The sequence below is a fragment of the Lissotriton helveticus genome, chromosome 5_1 (assembly GCF_964261635.1).
Source record: "Lissotriton helveticus chromosome 5_1, aLisHel1.1, whole genome shotgun sequence".
In the NCBI taxonomy this organism is placed as follows: Eukaryota; Metazoa; Chordata; class Amphibia; order Caudata; family Salamandridae; genus Lissotriton; species Lissotriton helveticus.
The window spans coordinates 1249523357-1249546736 of NC_136065.1; the positions used below are offsets into that span (position 1 = coordinate 1249523357).

A 23380-nucleotide genomic window follows, 5' to 3' on the forward strand; every position below is an offset into this window, starting at 1 on the left:
ACAAGTACACTATTATGACTGTTTGATCAATGCCCCATGCTTAGGATATAGGCCTGCTCATTCTCATATCTTGCCAAACATTCATGTGACACAGACCGGGTTTAACTTCACAGTTCTAGGGAAATAATCAGAGTCTCAGTTTTTCAGACATGGCTGCCTGCATTCTTCTGTATGTGTTGATCTGGTGGTTCATTGTGAGTGAGGAGTCCATTATGGTGCCGAGGTTGCATGCATGGTCTGTTAGGGTGGGGGCGTTACCATTGTGGTGGGCCACCAGGAGTCAACCCACACTGTAGGGGTGAGTCCCAGAATGGGTACTCGGGTCTTGTCCGAGTTGAGCTTGAGGTAGCTATCTTTCATCCAGGTGGCAATGGTCTTTATCCTGTTTGTGTCGATGTAATGTTTTTCCTGATATAGGAAGGTGCTCTGTGTCACAGTATAGTTGCACTGAGATCTTTTGCAGAATATAGTAATGTTGTCAGCATTGCATTTGTGAATGTCCATTCTGTTTTGTTTTTTCAAATTTAATGAAATGTTATTTTCTTTTTCCCCATTAGTATATTAGGTTCTATTTTGTACCTGCATTGACAATGACAGAAGACGACCTGAGCTCCAAGGTGAACTGTTATTCCTGGTTCAGTTTGCATTCGAACTGGAGGGCCAATGAATAAAGATGTGTGCCATTGCACAGGTAAACAAATGAAGGAAAGGAGAGGTATGGGAGGGTAAGAGCAGTTTCTTGATGTCACGGTTTTCCACAAGTGAGGAAGAGAGAGACATATATAGAGGGAATAAGAGGAAGAAAGAGAAAGAGGGGGGGATTGCTGCCAGAGGCAGAGCAGGAGAAGTAGACAGTGTAAACTGTTGTTGTTTAGCAGCCCTCACACACAATATAAAGTGGGAGGAGGAGAAGGGAGGAAGCGGCTGCTGAAGCAAGAGTGTGCGAGGTTTAGCCAAGTCCTGTTACTCTGCTGCCTGCTGCTACTCCTGGGCCCCAGCCCCCTCCTCTGTGATGCCTGGCTCCCCGGAGAGTGATTGATCACAGAGAGCAGCAGGCAGCAGTGCCACTTTGAGGGCTGACAGTCTAAGAGTTTCTTGTTGCTGAATTTGGTGCAATTTCTAATATTTATCTATTTCCATTGTCTTCATTGCTTGATTTTGCTTGTGAGAAAGTGTCTCTCATAGTCATTGAAATGTCACTCATAATTACAAAGAAACTATGAAAATTTCACACATGGCAATCTGAAACCTTAGCACACAGTTCTTCAAACTTTGGGGCGTGCCCCCCTGGGGTGGCGTGGATGGGTTCCCAGGGGGGGCACAAAGGCCTCTGCAAGCACTTGTAAATGAAGACGCCTGGAAGTGCAGTGATGTTTATTTGCTGCATTTCCAGGCTGTCTTCATTTAGGAGTGCCTTGGGGCCAGAAGGTAGTGGGTGTGCTGCTGGGGGCTCAGCTGGGCAGTGTCTGAAATCTTATTAAGACTCCAGCACAGCCGAGTATTTCACAGGTCTTTAAAGACCATTTGTATACCTTCGGAAACTGGTTAGAAGCTTAGTTTTTTTTTCTTTTTCCAGTACCCCTGGGCCCCAACTCTGCCTATTCCTTACATTTATATTTTAAATTTACTGCTGAAGTGTGAAAATGCATTTCATGAAAAGGAATACAAAAAAGGGTTGCCAATGGAAAAAAGGCAAGCCATGTATGTTTAAAGAGTCTGCAAAGACCTTGCTTTAACACTAAATAGGGTCTTAAAGAAAAAAAGTATGTATTCATTTGTAATGTGACTTTCTGTCTGTTCCTTTTATTTTCAGTCATGAATCATTCCGGCAGCCCTAGAAAACATTTAAAAGTGCTTTTTATTTGCTTTTTGAAGTACACGCAGATAAGTTCTGAAAATAGGGCTTTAGGTGACTGTTTATTTTTGTACCGTCTGCAACATCAAAATAAAGAGCTGGTAACCCTAATCATAAGACTGGAAGTTTGTTGCAGGATCAGCACATTACTTATTTCACCCTTGATTCCCTGATTAATTCCATAATAGCAATTGTTTAACTTATATCTGAAACCCTACGCCCCGTCAATAACATGCTGATTAACTTCAAGTGTCTGGGAATTCACCCTGCATTCAGACATCTCACTCCTCATTCTCACCCTACACTTTCACGCTCACCCTGCACTCACAGCGCATAGTTATGGTTTTCCCGCATTTGCCACATAATCCATCGTCTGCTGCATGATTTGCAGATTAAAAAATGCAGCAACACGTTACCTCACAGTGGAAGGCCCATTCTAAAGGTTGACTGGTCACCTTTATGTTGCTTATTGCTATATGGGGGTGTTAATGTGGTACTTATGAAGGGCAATAACGGCCAGGACAATCCTAACAAGTGTAAAAATAGCAAAATAGTTTTGTAATGCTATTACAAAATATGCAGCATAATTCCATTGTTTCTGCTTAAAGCGTTATGGTGGCAAAGATCTATTCTTTTTAAGATGTAATGTAAAGGAGCTATCAGCTGGGTTCCGGAATAGTGAAAACACTTACAAAAATGTCTGCATTAGATACAGTTTGATTACTTATTACTAAAACGTATATTTTGTAAGAACTTGTTTTATCTCAATCACTGCATCCTTTTGCTGCAGCCTAGCTTAGAGTATGTAAATACTGTTTTAAAATAATGACTTACATATTCACAGTTCTTTCTGCCACAGGCTGGGACCTCATAGCACTATAAACGGGGCCATTGGAATTATGCGTCAGGAGAAGGCCAAATTATGCAGCATGCTTGACTAAATTCTGCAGCAAGCAAAGACGAATTATTCAGCAGAAGAGGACAAAATTATGCGGCAGGTTTAACTAAATTATGCAGCAAGAAAAGGTAAATTATGCGGCAAAATGCACCACATTTTGTGCTTAGCATTACTTCATTATTTTGTCATTTTAACTCACGGTAACGCTGTCAGGGGAAATATTTCACCTCATACCAGTTTAATACCCAAATACAGCAGTAAGCAACTACAACATTACCAGTCAATCTTTGCAAAGGGCCTTCCACTGCTTCGGAACACTTTGTCATGCTTTAAGTAACTTTTTTTCCGTTTGAGCTCAAATCAAGTTTTTTGTTGTTGAAATCTCCAGATTATGTAGCAAATGCAGTAAACTGATAATTATGTGGGAAATGATGCTGCTGCAGAAACTCATAATTTCAGTGGCCCTGGCTTTAAGTGACTCAATCAATTAATGGCTGGTAAGAAGGCCGGTTTCTTTTTTAACTTTCTGCACTAGCACCACACACTTCGATTTCAGGCACAGGCTTCTCAAAATCAGAATTAAACATTCAGGGGAAGTTTTTTTGTGGAAGCTGAGTCCATGGGGTGGCAAGTAGAAGGCCAGCAAGGTTGCATTCAGATGCAGAACCCTAATCCTCCTGATCCTTGGGACCTCACAGAAATGGTCTAGGAGACAGAGGAAAGGAGCGAGATTCATAGATATTGTCAAAGAGAAGGCCCAGAATAGGGAGCACTGTATGCGGACTCATTTTTATGTTTACAAATGGCCAGAGACTGTATCATCAGAGAGATAACCTAAAGAAGGGGATAATATAAGTGTTTTTGTCTTTTTAAAAGGGACATGCATTAGTGAAGCTGGTACTGCTGCCAAGTGTGTAAGTGGCCACTGCTGGTTATCAGGTGCAGCAGGACTGGGCCCAAGGAATTTGGGGGGGCCCACTGCATCACAATTATGACTGTTTACCTTAAAAAAAAGGGGCATCAGAGTGTATTGTCCTTTTAAGCATTAGGACAGAGGTGATGATCCATCATGGTGGGGAAGAAGTAAAAGAGGCAGGGGAGATAGCCTGCTACTCAGGACTGCAGTTATCATTAGTGCAGCAGGTATTGTTGCATTGGGGTCAAAGAGTGTGAAGGGCTCACAACACCCCAATTATGGGGAGCAGTTTGTTTGGGATATCTGTTTTTGTTTGATGTTTGGTGCTATACAAAAAGTATTCCTGAAACCATCTCATAAGCCCTGTTCCCTGCACGCAGCCATGTCCCTCCCGCCCCACCAATCCTTACCATAAAGTTTTGGAGGGGGGCCCTACCTCAAAACATTTTGCTTGGGGGGGGGCGGGGGGGCTCAGAGTAAAAAAGTTTGAAGACCTCTACCTTAGCAACTACGAATGTCAGAAACATTGAACTAAACAATGATATACTAACACATCCCTACTCCCTTAAAGAATTCATGCCCCCTTTAAATTGACCAGTTTCACCTCGTATGTCCCATAACCCTCATTATGCCTCCCTAAGGCTTTTCTGGCATTTCTCCTAGCCCTCTTTGCTTTTGCGAATTGACAGGATTGCTCATCCTTGAACCAAGCCTCCCATCCTTTTGTTCACTCCAGGCCTCTTAACCTTTCCTTCGACCCTGATACCCGAAATCTTGTCCAGGATGTTCTTCTTATTGCCACCAAAAGTACCCCTCACTCTAGGTGGTGCTTCAGTCCCCTACCACATCAACCAGAGCTGTTTATTTGTCTTATTTCAGAGTCTAAAATCCTCCTCAATCCCCTTAAGTATTGTGTATTCCTAAGGTACACCCCATCCTTCTAAAACAACTCCTGCTTTTCATACACTATTTCTGGGCACCTTAAACCTTAAAATCCATGGGCCCTGCAAAACCTCAAAATCTCCCTGTTTATTTTCCTCCTGGATCTATTAATTGCCACCAGGTTTTTGACCCCTGTAAAACCGTTTTGGAAGCAATTGAGTCCACCAAATCTAACCTTTGGCCACTACTCATAGTCTGTCCTGAAATTCCTTTATATTATTTGTGAGAATACTACGCCAATTTCATCCTATCCCGCCTTTCGCAAACCAACTCATTGAAGCCTTGTCCCCGTCCAATCCCAGTTGTATTCCTTATGGTAGCTATTCCACTTGCACTCCAGATCAGTTAATTCTGGAGTGTACATTTATCCATATCTCCTCCTTATGGTCTCCCAACTATTGTCCACCTGTTGAGTGAAAAAAGCCATTCTCTGCAGGGTCCATCCCAAAAACGTTTTGTCTTCACCCCTTTGGTTTTGGAATTTGATTTTGTTGCCATTAGGACTCCATGCACTTTCCAACTGCTAAGCAGTTGCGTGGGCTCTTTCCCTTAAACTTGGTAAAATCGGTGTGCACCTTATTGGCACGTTTAATCTACTTGTAAATCCAGAACAAAATTGGCCTACACCTAATTGACACCTTTAGTCCATTTGTAAGTCCCTAGAAAAGTGGTGATATATGTACCCAGGGCATGTAATTTAAATACTTCTCATGGGCCTGCAGCACTCATTGGGTCACCCAATGAAGGAACACTTTAAAACTTATTTCAGGCCAACCACTGCAGCCTGAAGCACAGTTTTTAAACTGCCATTTCGACCTGGCAAAAGAAACCTTCTGCCAATCCTACACCTTCCTTTCTAATACATATAAGTCATGCCTAAGGTAGACCCTAAAGGCCTGTAGAGCAGGGTGCATTGAATTTAAAAAATAGTAAGTACGTTTTAAGATTTACATGTCCTGGTAGTGAATACTCCTAAATTCGTCTTTCACTATTGCAAGTCCTATCTCTCCCATTGAATAAAATAAAGTTATCTTATTAGCTTTTTTGATAGTAAATAGGTAGAAATATTATCTTTGAGCTCAAATGAATTATATTTTAGAATACTCTTTAATAATAATAAGGTCATATTTTAATATATAATCACCAAGGGAAATTTAAGAGGCAAAAAGACCCAAGTACATCCTCCTGATTATAAAATCCTAACACGTAAGGTACTTAATTGCTGGAAGAGATAAATAAATTGTGTGCTATTCTTCAATATAAAATATGTTCTTGACCTACAGGTCACCTCACCCATAACTTATCAAGGCATGCTTCATCGTAGGTGACCTCTCGCACTGGAACAGAGCAGTACCACTCCAGTGGACTCAACCAAACAATATTGGGAGGTCTTAGGTATTTTTTTACAAAATTCAAAGGTCCAGATCATGAGTTACAAATTCCTATGGGTATACCCAAAGAAAATGCGTTATTAATGGGTACCTCTGGTATAGGTTACAAATAATAATTTGGTATAAATGTAGATGATAATGTTTCACCTAACCACTTTAAAATAACAACATGTTTCGACCTAACAAAAATGCCAAAGCTGGTCAAATGTCTTCATCTGGGCCAAACAACTCCCTACTTATATTTTACATGCATTCCATGCACAAAAAGAAAGCCAAAGCTCTTATACCTATTCATTCTTATTTAATACAATAATATGTAGGGACAGACAGAACCACATTATCTTTCAAAAGGGAACAAAATCTTCACTTAGAAAAACTAATTAGAAAAAATAAAAAAGGTGTTTCTTTTATTGACAAATATGCTCACAACCGATTGTGTTGCCACATGAAAGCATACATGTATTCTTAATACTCCTCCCAGAAATGAATACTGCAAACTTCTAGAGGGGGTGATGGATCCTTGTGTGAAAGATGGTACTGTAAAATAAAGTAAAGTATGTTTACATACAGCAGGCAAGCATAATCACACCCATACTCATGGCCACTTACCCAACTTTGGGAAACAATCAGGCTTCATGGTTCAGCATAGGGGCATCTCCTCTGTAGTCACACACTAATCATATAGTAAATAACCAACTTGTCAAGGAAAATATTAATTGAAAACTCTAATGTCGTAGTCAGACTGAAGAGTAGTCTTAAGGTTAATGGTCTATTGATGATATAGAAGAATGAAAGGTCTCAACTTGTACATGTGATAGTTAGAAACTACTAAGTGAGGTAAAACTATAAAATCTCCATTTCAGAAAAGAGACTTAACAAAACATTTTATTAACGAATAAATAGACAGACAAGACACACAGATAGATTCCGTCAGACTATCTCAGTGGTAGATAGACAAGCACCTAGCATGAAGACGAGTAGTTACTATATGTTACTATACCAGTGTTACTGGTGTTACAGCACCGAAAAGGCAATAACTCACACTGTTGATGACGCCGTAAGAGCCCTCGACCAAAATATCCCTTGTCTCTTGATCCTTCTAGACCTGTCCTCAGCCTTCGATACCATCAAACACAAAAACTTGATTGATCTCCTACAACATAGGATGGGTTTGTCGGGCCCGGTCCTAAACTGGTTTTCCTTCTTCCTGCACAAAGGCACACAAAGGAGCAAAGTTAATCATGCCCTCGCTTCTACTACCCCTGTCCTTATTGGAGTCCCTCAAGGTTCTACGCTCTCGCCCATGCTTTTCAATCTATTTCTGGAACCTCCTGCGGTCATTTTGAATAGAGCCAACAACCAATACCACATGTATGCAGATGACATGCAACTGTACATGAAGATCTCCTCGCAAGAGGACATAACATTGTTAAACACTGCACTTGCTCAAACTCAACAATGGCTAGCTCAGAATCATCTCCTACTAAATACTCTCAAAACAGAATTTCTGCTGATCACCACACCTAATCACTCAGCTCCTACCCTAGACTGGATTAAACACCTAACTGCTCTGAACTGCACTCCTCACATTGTAGACTCTGCCAAATCTTTAGGCATCACCTTGGATAAACACCTAAACATGCAGGCACAAATCAGTGTGACTACTAGAGGAGCCAATTTCCAACTCAACACACTGAAGAAAATCAAACCATTCCTCCCCCCCCCCCGAAGATCTCAGACAGGCTGTTCAATCCATGATTATCCCACGATTGGAATACGGGCTGGTGACCCTCGCAGGACTTCCCAAAGTGAGCTTGGCTCCTCTCAGAGCCGCATTGAATGCATCAGCTAGGCTTTTAACGGTTTCTAGGAAATTTGATCACATTTCACCCGACTTTTTTCAGCTAAACTGGCTATCCATTGAAGCAAGAATCTGACTCAAGATAGCCTGTCTGATTCATAAAGCCATACATTACAATACACCATACTATCTAGCTAATAAACTTGAACCATCATGCTCTAACAGGAACCTCAGAAGTACGTCCACCTTTCTCCTGAAACCTGCAAGATTCAAAAAGGAAAGATCATACAACAGTGCGTTCTCTGGTCTTTCTCCAAGAATTTGGAACTTCTTACCAACAGAGATCAGATCAAATCATTTCACTACTTCCATTAAATAACTGGTTAAAAGGCTACTAATTAACAAACTTTCGCGACCTGATTATGTTAGTGCCTTCTGGTATCCAAAATCTTGAAATATTTTTCACTGATGTTCTATGACATATTTTTTCTCTTCTTTTTGTTCTAATTTTACACAGCCCCTTTAACCGCATCAACTGTTGATTGTAAGATGTGTTTCTTTTTTTTCCTCTCCTCCTAGCGCTAAATTGCAACAATACTAATGTTATACCTTCATGTTCTGTATAATTGCTTACTACAACGCTTTACAGCACTCTGATACCCCTCTGGGTCTTGTTCGCGCTCTATAAAACTTTCAAAATAAATAAATAAATACCTATGTGGTTGATTATTAAATGTTTGTGTGGTGGGGACAATACACTACAGAGTTGAGAACACAATAGAGTTTAGTCCCTAACAGCCAGATTCATCAAACAAAAATTCGCTCGCAAAGGGCCAGATTCTGAGAATCTGGCCCTTTGCGAGCGGTATTTTTGCATTTGGGATGCATCATCCCAAATGCAAAAATCGCTAATTAAGAATTCGCTAAATTGCGATTCTTTGCATTTAAGGAATCTCAAATTGAGATTCCTTAAATGCAATGCATGAAAGTGAAAAAAATTGTGAATTCGCTATTAGGGCACATAAATTACCATGAAGTACAACTTCATGGTAATTTGCATACACTTTGAAAAATGCACTAAAGTGCATTTTTCAAAGTTTCATGTTGTGCACACACATGCCCTAAGGGCATGTGTGTGCGCAACATATGTGCACACATCATTTCAGGGGTGAAACAGGTTGTCCTTTGGACACCCCTGCACCCTTGAAATCGCAATCTCAATTTGCAAAATCGCTAATTGCGATTAGCAAATTGAGATTGTCTTCCCATTCATTCCTATGGGCCTCTAGGCCCATAAGAATGAATGGAGAGATATTCCTTAATTGCGACTCGCAATTTGCGAGTCGCAAGTAAGGAATTATTAGAAATCGCTTTTTTTTAGTGATTTCTTGATGCATAGTATTTTGCTATTCCTTAATAGCGATTCGGTATTTTTTGCTATTAAGGATTAGCAAAATGTGTTCTTGATGAATCTGGGGGTATATTTCTACACAATACCTCCAAACTGCCCTGTAATAGAAGAAAGAAACACGACAAATGCATTCTTTTTAGGATGTTTCCGCATTATGTCATATACTCGTGTCCGTATGTAACTTGCATGTGACATACAAGTACTACAGGTCATGGGAATTGGAATATGTGTCCACAATTCTGAAAGCAGTGAATAAAGGACAAGACGTGAAAAACAAAATATAAAGTTTCTGAAAAATTTCATAACAATAGTCATAGTAGCTCACTAGTAATTCAGATGATGGACTGTAAAAGTGGATTTTGGTCCCTCGATTGGATTAATGTAAAAAAATGAAAAAGAAAAATCGGTGAATATGGAAAAAATAGGAAATAAAACCAATTACTCCAATTATGAACAGATTCATACTTGAAAAAATATATATAAACATAAGTAAAAGACCCAAAGATTTTTATGGGGGCTTTGCTGTTGGGGTTTGTGTATTCTGACCAGACAGTAAAACAAAGGGTTTAGGGTGTAAGAAGGGTAGGCCATCCTGCCAGGATTACTGGGGGCAGACCTGTTCCCTGCCCCACTTACATTTCAAAGGGGCTTTCCTGCAGCAAATACAAAGGAAATTGATGCTAGTTTTTTGTCACCCATACATCTTGGAGCCTTGATTGGGGAAGGGAAGAAACTTCCAGAACCGGATATGGGGGTAGCCCAGTATGTCTCCCCCACTACAAAGGCTGAAGCTAGGTATACATATTGTAGCCTGAGAACACTTCTTCAGTACACTCCTGGGCATCTGGAAGACTTCAGAAAGACTGCCAGGACCCACAGAGTACTGCCCTGATTCTACCAAAGTACTGCCCAGCTGCCTGAAGGCCTGCCTTGCTGCCTGAAATAGAACTGGGTCCATCTCCTTGAAACAAGAACTAGCAGAAGTGACTCCAAGGGCTAGTTGGATGGCATCCTTTATGAGCTACACAAGCTCCAGAGACTTTGAACCCTGCACCTGGCCTAGTCTAGAGTGTGTCCTAACACCCACAAATGGTGACACCCAGGTCCTGGACCTTTGTAAGTGATGTTAGAAGTGCTGCTGCTCCCTAACTCTAAAAGCTCGAACATGGAAGAAATTTCACCGAAAAGTGGCAGAAGAACCGACAGAAGACCTGGACCCACCTGCCAGCTGATCCATCGAAGGTGCATTGCCGGTCGGTCTGAATTTACTGTAGCTCTCCCTATGTTCTTCTCCACACCAGCAAACCATGTTCAGCTGGACCTCTTAGTGATGGTATCCTGCCTCGTGAAGCCTTCTTCAGCTACAGCCTGCAACTTCCTCTGCTGGATGTTTTCAACTTTCAAAAAGCTGTCTACGTCCAAAGGAAAACATCTTTATGTGGCTACATGGTGGCAGGCTTACCATCAATGATGATGACCTCATCAGACTGGAAATCTAACTTTTTATGCTTGGAGATTTTCCTGCCATCCTAAACAGCCTAACCATCACCTCGTTCTATGGCTGAGAAAATCAGTTGGTGCTTTGGTCCTTCAGGTGCTATTTTACACTAAAACGTAAACAAAATATAACTTTAGTTCTATTGATTGGATTTAATTAGTTTTAGTGTTATTTTATTTATTAGAATTTACTCTTTTTCTATAAATTGGTCTGGGATTTTTCTTATGTTGTGTTTTTACGTTATTACTGTTTGTGTGGTGTAAAAATACTTTATATATAAAAAACAGGGAGGTCTCCTTATAAATTCAATCAGGGACAAGGAGAGGTACATAGAAATAAGAGAAAGGTCCCTATCTGGCCAGAAATTGCACAAAAGGATACAAAACAGGAACTCCCAAACCCAATGAAAACATAACCACATGTTCAACAAATCACAATAATAAGAAAATTAAGATCAAACCAATTTAAAATAATGTATAAAAATATGTACAATTTATTCAATACAAAGATACATTCTTTAAAAAAATATACAGTGCCGTTTTAAAACAATGTTAAAAATGTGTCAGTACACATAATGAGCAGATTAAAATTCCAAACAGTTGTCGACGCAGCCTTTCGGTTTTATGATAGCACCTTCATCAGGACAAGGTTCTAATTAAAGAGAAACATACAATTAAACACATTTACTAATTAATTATTTTTTTATAAAAAATACATCAATCACTTTGATTTTTTAAAAACAATACAATTAGACCAATATCTAAACATTCGGGGCACAAATAACTTCCTCTTTTTTGTTTGTTAAACAAGTGGTATGATGGGTTTGGGTTCAAGGGAGGGAGAGAAATTTTCCACTAAAGAGTACTACTATTTATCGAGTTCTCTATTCGTTACACGATGAATAATTATAATGATGCATACCTTACAGGAAAACTAATTTAAGTCCTTGGTGTTCAATTTGAGGATTCTTCCTGTGTTTATACAAATGAACTTCCTCAAGATTGGTACAAATTCACTGGATAGTTGGGCACATGTGGATCGTGCACTATTTTAATCAACTTCCTCAAGATTGGTACAAATTCACTGGATAGTTGGGCACATGTGGATCGTGCACTATTTTAAATTTAGAGAAGTGTAGAGTGTTAATACAAAGATCATACTAAGTATCTGCTTACACATGGCTATTAGCAGTCGTATTTACCTTAAAATATCTGTGTAATCACATAAGGTTGAGGGAGCCACCATTTATTGTAAGTGGAGGGCAGGTACCCTGGGTGACAAGAGAAGGGGAAACTCCGTTTTAGATATAACTCGCCTGTTTCTTTGTCCCTTATTCAAAAAAGAGGGGGGAGTTTTTCACTTACCCTGTTATTATTAAAAATAAGCCCGGTACGCAGCTCATGGCTGGATGCTCTGATGCTCAAACTTGCGCGGGTTTGTTTTCCTCAAAGTAGACCTTTTCGAGAACTGAATTCATAAATTGTCAGGCTCTAGAGAAAAGGATTTGAAAATTTCGTCTTAATGCTAGTTGTTCTCTTTCAACCCAATTACTTTTGGAAGATTAATTCTCCGCTGTCATTTCATTATTTAAAGTCACTCTTATTATATTCTATAGCATTCCTGACTTTATATATATTGCTTAAACATGAATCCTTAATTATCGAATCTAGATCTTTATTTATTTATTTGTGCCCCGAATGTTTAGATATTTGTCTAATTGTATTGTTTTTAAAAAATCAAAGTGATTGAAGTTTTTTTATTAAAAAAATATTAATTAGTAAATGTGTTTAATTGTATGTTTCTCTTTAATTAGAACCTTCTCCTGATGTCCTGATGAAGGTGCTATCATAAAACCGAAACGCTGCGTCGACAACTGTGTGGAATTTTAATCTGCTCATTATGTGTACTGACACATTTTTAACATTGTTTTAAAACGGCACTGTATATTTTTTTAAAGAATGTATCTTTGTATTGAATAAATTGTACAAATTTCTATACATTATTTTAAATTGGTTTGATCTTATTTTTCTTATTATTGTGATTTGTTGAACACGTGGTTATGTTTTCATTGGGTTTGGGAGTTCCTATTTTGTATCCTTTTGTGCAATTTCTGGCCAGATAGGGACCTTTCTCTTATTTCTATGTAAAAATACTTTACCCATGTCCTCTAAGTTAAGCCTGACTTCGTTTGGCCAAGCTACCAGAGGATTAATCAGGTTAATGTAGTGACTTTTGTAGTTTACTCAGACAAGGATTATGGTGGTTACCTGAGTGGGGCTTCCACCCCCAACAATAAATAACCCAATTTCTTACACATAAAAAGTGGCTTTAAACTCACATATCAGCACATGCAATTGCTCCTCTGCCTCCACAGGCATTTTAACTCTTTCTCATCTATCCCTTTCTGAAATTCCTACATTGCTGTACCTATCCTAAAGAGTTTGCTACAAAGTAAGTTTCATTCCTTAAGTAACGTTGTCGAGCTCCCAGAACTTTCCAAGCCACAACCCCACTCCCATTCTCATGGACATATAGTGGTTCCCTTGTAATGTTCTTTTTCTTCAACCATTTTGTCATTGCCTGCACCTGACATGTTCCACATCCCCTTGCTTTACTCATTGATACCCATGCGCCCTTCCCTATTTGATCTGTTTTACTGCTCCTTAAATATAGCTATAACTCAACCTTTTGAATCTACACACAATCTTTTTTATGAAATCCCCCATGAGGCCCGTGAGCCAATTACCTCCAATCTAAAAGCTGAACAGAACGGAAAGAATTCACATGCAAAACACACGTGTGTCTCACCTGAACCACAACCAAAATATATTCTGTTATCAGTTTCCTCTTATATTTTGCTCTTTCTTGTTCTCTTGTCCAACATTCAAAATCCTCCGTACCAATTATATTTCTACCAGTCATAACTCCAAAAGCATTTGCTATAAAAGGCAAAAGCTGCCATTTTCCCAGCTATGGCAAATTAAAAGAACAGGAGTGGCCCGTGCTGGTAAGAGTGGTGTAGCCGGGTTGGGAGGGTTGGGATTCAACAGATGACCACGATGGAAAATTAAATAAATAATTAATTTTCTCTTGCTGTCATCTGTCAAAATCCCCCCCACCCGGCCCCACCGCTCTCACCTGCATGGGCCACAGCTGTGAGAGAACCTTCTGTCATTCAGTGCTACAACATAGCAGACTGCATCTTCTTGTCTTAGTCAAAAGCCCATACACAAATTACCTGGTTACATAGAACACCGCAACTTTTTACTGTTACATCAAAAATGGGTATTTGTATACTCCTAGATAAGGCGACACTCAATTATTAGGCGTGCCCACCTTCCTTTTCTAAAAAGGTTTAAGTTTGTCAACCAACCACACATCACATCTATCAAAGAAAAAAAGGTGGGAGGAGTCAGGAAGTACCTCCCATAAGCACCATCCGTAGAGCTACTGGTTGGTCCTTACCAGTTTGCTCACGTTGTCATCATCAGTAACTTTCATGACAAGAAAAGAAAACGGAACGTAAGAGTTTTATCCAAGTCTTAAATTTGTGTGAGAAAAAGGTGAAGAAAAGTAACATGTAGATCATATCATCCATCAACCGTCTGGACCCCGTAAAGTGCAAAAGAAGAAAAATAGATTTCTAAGCTAAAATGAGTTGAGGCTCACTTATTTCATACATACTTTATTTTCAACAGTGTCCACACTCAGATTAAAAAGAACGGCATGTTTAGACCATTTTAATTGGAACGAGCGACATGTTTCATTGCCTCTCACATTTTATTGCAATTTCATTAGGGCTCGGGGACACATCTCCACCTCACGTATGTTTATGAAAAGATGTGTAGTGGTTGACAAACAAAATAAAAGAAAGATAGTGCCGAAAACAAAGAACACACACAAGTTGTTATTCCGTATCGACAGTACCACATCTCTCTTGAAGTATGTATATTTCATGCCATAATTACCAAACGGTTGCCAGATGGACTCCTACCAGCAACTCACTAGGGGGGTTGACAACTTTTCCCCATAGAGTAAAAAAGCAGCCACCAGCAGTGTACCTGTGAATACATACACGCATTATTTCACCATTAGGAAGTATTGCTACTAACAACATTAAGTCATACTTCCTGTATTTACCAAATGGTGTTCCGATGCTCTCTACAAGATTTTAGACAGCATATGGGAGCTTTGCCGGGAGGGAAAAACATAACCATGCACAATGCATCGAAAGCCCTATTAATTAAAACATGGCATCACGCTCGCCCACTGTTAATAACAAGACCCTATGTTCCGTTTGCGTATCTGGAGGCAAAGAGAGAGTCACACAGCTACCCTTTGACTAACATCTCCCCACTCACCGCTGTATCGGAGGTCTAAGCTCAATGACTCCACGGATGCCGAAGAAACTCATGCGCCGTGTGTAGTACCGGGACCGAACCGGAAGGTGATCGTTAGGCCCTCCCTCTCACCTGGAAGGAGAACAGTTGTTAACCAATCCGGCACCTCTAAAGGAAGGGGGCGTTCAGTAGATGCTTCACCAATCCAATAGAGACACATCAGGTCCGCGGGCGCCATCTTACAGTTATGATCGGCCACGTACACGGCAATTAGTGTTTACTAATCGCCCAACAGGGGACTTAATCAGCACAAAACACAGTTCTGAATTCCCATGTCTCAACTTCGTGAATTCGTTTTTCAAAAGTTACCATAAGTCAATAAATAAAAGGGGGGAGGGAACATATTGCTGCACTAAACCATGTACATACCCGATATAGGTGCAGGAACATAAAACAGCCCCATATCGTTTTCGTCCATGGTGGCCCTCAAAGAGCCTAATTCTCATCTGAACTCTCCGCGTAAGCACCAGGGTAAAGCTGCCCTCACCTTCACGCTTTTAGTGCATATATATAGAAGGTGCGTGTATATACATATATGACCAGTTATTCCAGTGATGGCACCATTGCCCATGCTTAGGGAGCGGGACCTTATTTGCCCACCCTATTCCTTTCAATAGTGTCATTCAGGCCCCTTTGATCTACTTTTTCTGAGAAAATCCAGTGAGCCTCTTTCCTGATTAGCAAATCCTCAATTGCATAGGCATCACCCATTACTCTCTCCAACACTGTCCACTTCAAATCCCTGCAATTGTGTTTTGCTTCCTGGAAATGCCGGACCAGTTGTGTCGTCAGCTTCCATGCCCCCTCACCTTTTGCCCCTTACGAACAGTGTATGTCTTGCCTAGCAAAGGTCAGCCTGAGAGACACTGTTCATTACCAAGTCAAGCAGCCAGGAGCTAGACATGCACTAAATGCAGAGGCTCCTGGTTGCCAGAGCTGAACTTTGCTGGGCTAAGAATGTCATAGCTCCTATGGGCATGACCTCACCTCAGCCAAGGTCCTTGAGGTCCTCCTCCTCAAGGACGAGGGGTAGCATCACTCATTGCCTCACACCTGAGCGCTTCAGTTTTAAGCCCTGAAGCACCCTGGGTCAAGTGTCAATCAGTGACACTTTGTCACAGAGTAGCGTGAGGTCAGCAGTCTCACTGACCCCATCCCACTCTTTGATGATGTAGGGACTGCTGCCTTCCCTGATCACACGTGTGTGAATGAATGGTTGTGTGTGTGTGTCCCGTCTGCCCCGTCCCTCCTACATTTACCGGTCGCCACTGGGTTTCACCCCCCTCACCCAGTAACCCAATTTCTCACAATGTATATTCTAGTAACCCTGTAATGCTTGAATCTTGTCTGCAGGCAAGCGTGACTCCATAGCTACTGAGTCCAGTTTTATGTCTAAGAAGTCAAACAATTAGTAGGGCACTCCGTCTTTTCATCATCTAGTGGTATTCCCAAATGAGCCATTGTTTCTCTAAATACAGAAAACACTTACCTTTGTAGTCACCCTTCTCTATCATGAGGAAATCAAGGTAGTGCAACACAATCTCTCTGACATTCTTCACTGTCCATTCCAAAAATGTACTTAATGTCTCAAAGACTGCACAAACTACTGCAGACCCCATAGGTATTGCTCTGTAAGTCTAGTATTTTCCCAGAAATTCAATGCCTAACAAAGGCATGTCATGCAGATGGACTAGTAAAGCTGAAAAGCAGAACTAAAATCAGCTTTTGCTAATTCTGCTCCTGTCCCACAAATCCTAATAATCCGGACTGCATAATCAATGCTAGTGTATACTACTGGACAATCCTTTAAATCAGGGAATTGATGTACCTTCTGGCTATGACAAATGATGAATCCGCCTATAGTCCCCTTCCATTTGTTTCAGGAAGCTAATCAGTGATCAAATTATCAATTGGCAGCATTTCAACAGACCACGCAATCCTGTCTCCTGCTGCCTCTTTGTTTAGCTTCTCCTGAACCAACCTCTCTATCCCTTGACAAGAATTTAATAGTGTGTGCCCACCTTTTATCTCTTGGCCCCATGTATGGGATTGTGAAACCACGCTTCAAATATCCTGCAACTCTGTTGTCAGGGTATACTTGCTACCATTTTTTAAAAATCCCAACATTAATTGCCTTTCACAGGTAAACCCTTACTCCTTTGCCCTTGCTGCGCTCCTTGGCCACTATGGTACTGCACAAGCGGGTGATGACTGTTCCATTTCTGGTATTTCTGCCTACATTTGCATGGGTATTTATAACATGCCCCTGTATTGCAGTGGCGTAAAGAAAGTTGAGGGGGCCCGCTGCAGGGTACTGGGAGGGGCCCCCGCTCTGGATTTAATCTGGAGCTCTCAGTTCTGAGTACTGTGCTGAGGAGGCCCCCTGCAGCTCATGCCCCCCACTCCAGTTCAGGGGTCCCCTGCACCACAGGGGCTGTGGGGGCCTGTGTTACGCCCCTGCTTTATTGTAGTTCCTACAAGTTCCAACTAGTCCTATTCACCTTGCTGTACCACCCACCACAGAGTTGGAGACCTTGGAAACTGTTGTATTCAAAGGGTGTTAACCACTTGCCCCTTGCTGTGTAGCTAACAGCCTTGTGACATTTGCTTTACCCATAGCTCATTATCGAATTGGCCCAATGCTTTTGCCTGGTTCAGACTTTTCCTCATAATGAAGTCATGCAAGGCCACCAAAGCTGATGCTAGCTGTCTTGACGACATCTAAATATTTCCAGAGCCCAACAGTTTCTTCTGGCTGTTTTTCACACCTTATGCCCAAAAAAATAGTGAACGCTGCTGTCTAAGTATCTATGTCGATACATTTAGTCTTTTCTCCAACTCTATCTCCACTGACTCTGAAAACCCTTCACATTTCGTTTATCTGTGTAATAGTTTAAAAATCTCTACGCACTCCTCAGTTCATATGTTCTCTTTGGTATTTACCAAAACAATGGGCACCTAAAGCATCTTGTACTCCCATGTATGACAGTTTCTTGTGTCCTAGCTCTAAAAAGAGAGAGCTTTCCCAAATAAACCCAGAAAGGACAGGGAAATATCACAAATAAACAAAGAAATTCCTTTCTGTGTATTCCGCTTTATATGTTTACATGCACTAATAAGGATAACATATGTTTAGACCAATTACATCCCTCTTACAATCAATTTGATGAGGAATATCCTTTGTGATGAGGAGGGGTACCTCTCAGCACAGAATGCCTTCATTGTGGAATGTATTGAAATTGTGTTAATGAATAACATCTTCTTATTTGAAAGGGATTTCTTTTGCCAAATTAAAGGCACGAGCATGGGAGCGACATGTGCTCCGAGCTTAGCTTGCCTATATGTTGGAAAATTTGAAGAGCAACATATTTACAATGAGGTCAGTCCCTTTTTTGAAAATATCAAACACTGGTCTAGATTTATAGACAACGTGTTTTTTATTTGGGAAGGAAGTGAGAATGACTTCGATGTTTTCCTGAATTGGCTGAATTGTGGTGATTTAAATTTGAAATTCACAGCCAACAAGAGTCAAGTGGCAGTTGACTTCTTGGATATTAAGATCATGGTCTTAGATGAGAAACTATGTGTGGAACTGTTCACTAAACCTTCGGACAGAAACACATTACTCCATCACACAAGCTATCATCCTAAAAGTCAAAAAGATGGGATTCCCTATAGTCAGTTCATTAGAATCCGCAGAAATTGCACAGATAGGACCACCTTTGAAAAACATGCAGAAAATCTGAAGGTTAAACTACTACAAAGAGGTTATCCCAAAAGGCTGATAAGAGAAAGCTACAAAAGGGCAAAATACCAAAATAGGGAAACCCTTTTTGAACCTAAGGCTCAGGTCCAACAAAAAGATTCCAACATTGTAATGGTAACAAACTATAATGGTCTGAGTTATAAAATTAAAAATCTCATCAATAAGAATTGGTCAATTCTAAATAAAGCTGGCCAAGTAAACTTACCAAAACCAATCTTCTCATATAGAAGGAATAGAACCATTTGTAACTGTCTAGTTCAATCATATAGAGAGCCCAAGAGAGGGTCCCAACTTAGCATTGACCAAGATGAACCCATTCGTGGCAATCTACCATGTGAAACATGCTCTCACTGTAAAACCATAGTCAAATCTGACAAAATCGAACTAAATGGTACCACTCATTGGATGAATGAGCATGTAAACTGTAGGACGTCCAATGTAATAAATCTGTTAATGTGCCCCTGCAAAAAGGGTTATATTGGACAAACAGGTCGTGAGATGCGATTACGTTTAACAGAACACAGATCAGCTCTAAAAAATAAAAGAAAAAATGCCCCACTAGTAGAATATTGGGTGGCAGAAAATCACAAAGAAGATGACCTTAGATGGTTCATTGTGGAAAAAATCAAATCATCAATGAGAGGAGGTGATACGGAAAAAAGGCGTAAACAAAGGGAACAATTCTTTATGTCAAAATTCAGAACCTATACCCATGGCCTGAACAGTAAAGAAGAATGGGAAATGGTGTCAGATAAAATTGTCTGGATTTACAGGTTTAATTAAAGAACTGGTCAAATTAACCATACGGCCTTACAGCCTAAGATCTATATAGGATAAAGATATTGACCTAAATAAACTTTTCATGATTGCGATTGTGATTTGGATTTGGATTTGGATAGGGATTTGTAGAGCGCATAGTTACCCTTGGGCATCCCAACAGTTCTTAGATGATGAAAACATATTATACAGAGGTGCAGGCATTAACATCACTAAATAGTAAGAAAACTTTTTTATAGACAAGACAAAATATTTAATTAAGCCATTTGAAACCAAGGTACATAGTGACATGTATTTAGAGATGAATTGACATATATGCTTGATAAAATGCATTTCGCCTTGAGAAGTCGAATTATAATTGATTCTATATGTTATCTAATCTGAATCTTGTATGCATCATGAGAAAGAAATACACACTAATGTAATTTGATGATACTTTGTACCAAGAATATTACAAAATGAGTGTTAATCAGACTCTATGTTACCATAAACAAACAATTGATCTATTAGTTTGCTAACTGTATTTAGATGGGGTTAATATATATGTATAGGATTAGAATATGATGTACACTGTTTATAAATAATTGTTTGAAAATGTATAAATACGATGCTATGATGAATGGAGTTTTTTTGTTCATAGGAGGATATTTGGAGCGTTGTAAATGAATCCTCTTGGTTTGGTTAATAATTCTAATGACTACTATCTTGGCGTAGTTATTCATGATCTCTTGATACATTAATCATTCCCAACCATGTTAAAAATCAAGAATGACAGTGATACACCAAATAATTGAATATAGATATTGATATTTGCTCTCCATCCGTAAATCGACACACTAGCACCAGTGGTTGGAGCAAACGCTATCAACCTGTTGAACTTTTCTTCCTAAATTGTGGTTCGTTTCCCACATGCCGATCGGTTCGGGAAAAAGTTTTTGTAAATAAGGACGATAGATAAGCTGGCTACATTTGATGGAAGTGACCACTATAATTTAACAAATATGTAGCAATCGTCACTGTCTAACAAAGTATTTTTAGGAATAGAATTAATATTAGTCCTTAGTTTTCGAAAACTTAAAGACGCTAGTCCGTTTTCTATTTTTTGCTACATAACAGCCCTTAAGAACTACAAGCCAGAACTACTAAAATGGTGACTCAATCGCACGATTAGCAGCTAAATGAGCTCCAGCAGTTCCGTATTCACCTTGATTAACCCGACCAAGCCGACTATAAATAGAGCCTCCTCCGAGTGGCACTTTATTTCACTCGGCTATCCAGAGAGTCTTGGCAGGTGGACCGTCACGCTTCCATACCGAGGTAAGATTAAGTAAATTGCACCGATTCGAGGCGTGTTAACGTCGGGATGCTCTAGTAAACATCCACCATTTAGATATCATCGTTAGTATTGTGTGTAGTTTGGGCCATAGATTTAAATTCAAACAAATGGCCCAAAATATTTAGATAATTTAACTTCATGTTCAGGAAAGGGGTGCAGCCTTTACCTTTGAACATTCGCTACAGAGTAGTCTATGCATCACCCATTAAGAGGAAATGAACGAGGGTCATGTATCCCCCATGCAATATCATAATGGGTTAGATATGCATGCTAAGGCGTTTTTTATCTAGATTCATCAATAGATAAGAGTTAGAATGTACCATGAGTTTGGTTACATTTTGTAAGAACTGTTCACGCTTTAACATCTAGAAATGTAGCATGCAATAATGAGCAGATGTGAAACTTGTCACTGATATTATATATTTTACACCCAGATGCTGAACATCTCCTCAAATAATAAAGAGGAATGAGCGTTGTGTGACCCCCATGTGGAGTTAAAGACAAGAATCTCCTTGGGCGATCTAAACACAAGACCAAATTTTAACCTAAAAAAAACTACTGACAGAAAGTGTTTTGAAACGGAGCGTGGTGCCCATAAACAAGAAATAAGTAAGTGCACACTGGGGCCATGAACCATATGTAATAAATAACATAATCTGTATTTTGAATGTAAAATCTAAAATACGTGTTATTCTACATATAGATCCTTTGATGAAACACAGAGAGCAAGTGGAGGTTGAACATTTATTGTAACCCCTGGGACTTACCTGGTACCCGAAAGATATATTAAATATTGAAGTAAGATCTGTTTATGACCATACATTCCAGTAGTTTATCTAGTGTTAAAAAGTACCCCAAAAGAGTATTATTGTATTAATTGTATGCATTTGATTTTAGAAAGAAGATTTGATGTTTTTAAACTAAACCGTCCTGAGGAAGGTGTTCTATAATAACAAAGCACCGAAACGAGTCGACACACGGAACTAAAACATATTTTTGTTAAATGTATAACTATGGTTTTATTAAATTGATGTACTGTAAACAATGTATGGATTTATTGTGAAATCTTAAATAGAATATGATTAGGCAGGCATATGTATAAATGCTTTTTTAATTAATTGTTAATGCATTTACTATGAATAATAATTTTTAATAAAAAGTACTCAGATACATACAATCTTATGTTGTGATTGCTATACTCTATTTGGGGTTGTGAAAGAGGGATGTAATTGGTCTAAACAAATGTTATCCTTATTAGTGCATGTAAACATATAAAGTGGAATACACAGAAAGGAATTTCTTTGTTTATTAGTTTCTTGTGTCCCACACACCCATTTTCTTTGTTGTTGTTGTCCTTGTCCCCTTCAGCCTGGATTGCTGGTGTACCGGTAGACCCTGTGTCACCCGTGGCCCCTATTGGATCCTTTACCTCTCTTCCTTTATCCTTTGCTTTCTCCGTTCCCTGACCTCCATGGTCTTTTTCTCCACCCTTGTTACCTCTAGCTACCGACTCAACTGCTTTTACCCCTGCTTAATCTCTGTCTTTTAAATATTTTTCCCATGACTCTAACAACTTGCCATTCCCTCTAATTTGTCTCCCTTACTTTGCTTTTCTATCTTATCCCTTTCACCATAACTTCCTCTGTCCACCAATCATCCCCATTCTCACTCTTGGAATGATGTAAATCTCCTCAGTCAGTCACTGCCTTCCTGAGCCATTTATGGCTTGTTACTTGCTGCCTCCCCTTGCTGTCCTACGCCTGTCTCTTTTGTTGTCTTCTGGTCTATTCTGCTTTTGCCGAACACTCTGTGGCCACCTGGAAATTGAGCCTCCCCTCTCGTTTAGCTTTGGAACTTTCCCTTCGTTCCCCTGTCCATTTTTTTCTCATATCTTTCTCCTGGTCTGATGGGGATATGATCTTCCACTCACTTCCATCTTCCCTCTCACTGTCTGGCGAACTCATATCTGCCTAATCTTCTTCTCCATCCACAATATACCTCAAGCCTGTCATTTTGCTACTTTCGTCTCTCCCAGCAATTGCTCCTTTACTGTGTTCTGATTGCAAGTTCTTCTCTAATCTAGTGTTTCCTACTAGGGATGCCTACTTCTTCATGCCTTTTGCAGGGCGTGCTGTCCTCAACCTTTCCCAGAGCCCCCTCCCTTGTCTGAGGAGGTGGGGCTTCTGCTCATCTCAACACACGCCATATTCACTTGAATGTGTGTAATATCCCTTTCAGTGCATGCCATTTCAATTCAAAGCATGTCATATTAATTTCTGAGTGGGTGTATTTGATTCTAACACTTGTCAAATTAATTTCAATGCATCTCCTATTAAAAAAAATATATATTAAATTCATTTTAATAAGGCTTATATTCATTTCAACATGT

General features: G+C 39.8%; 1 long non-coding RNA gene across 2 annotated transcripts in view; it reads left to right on the forward strand.

Annotated features, from left to right (window-relative positions):
* Nucleotides 1–23036, forward strand: part of LOC144753567 (uncharacterized) — a 40381-nt gene extending 17345 nt beyond the window's left edge. Inside the window, exons 2-6 of one of the 2 annotated variants that reach the window (XR_013594416.1) lie at nucleotides 558–691; nucleotides 12526–12587; nucleotides 21426–21600; nucleotides 21695–21789; nucleotides 21889–23036. This is a non-coding gene — a long non-coding RNA (uncharacterized LOC144753567). Of the gene's footprint in view, nucleotides 1–557; nucleotides 692–12525; nucleotides 12651–21425; nucleotides 21601–21694; nucleotides 21790–21888 lie in introns of those variants that run through there. The other variant, XR_013594415.1, reaches the window with a different exon arrangement.
* Nucleotides 23037–23380: the final 344 nt, after the last annotated feature.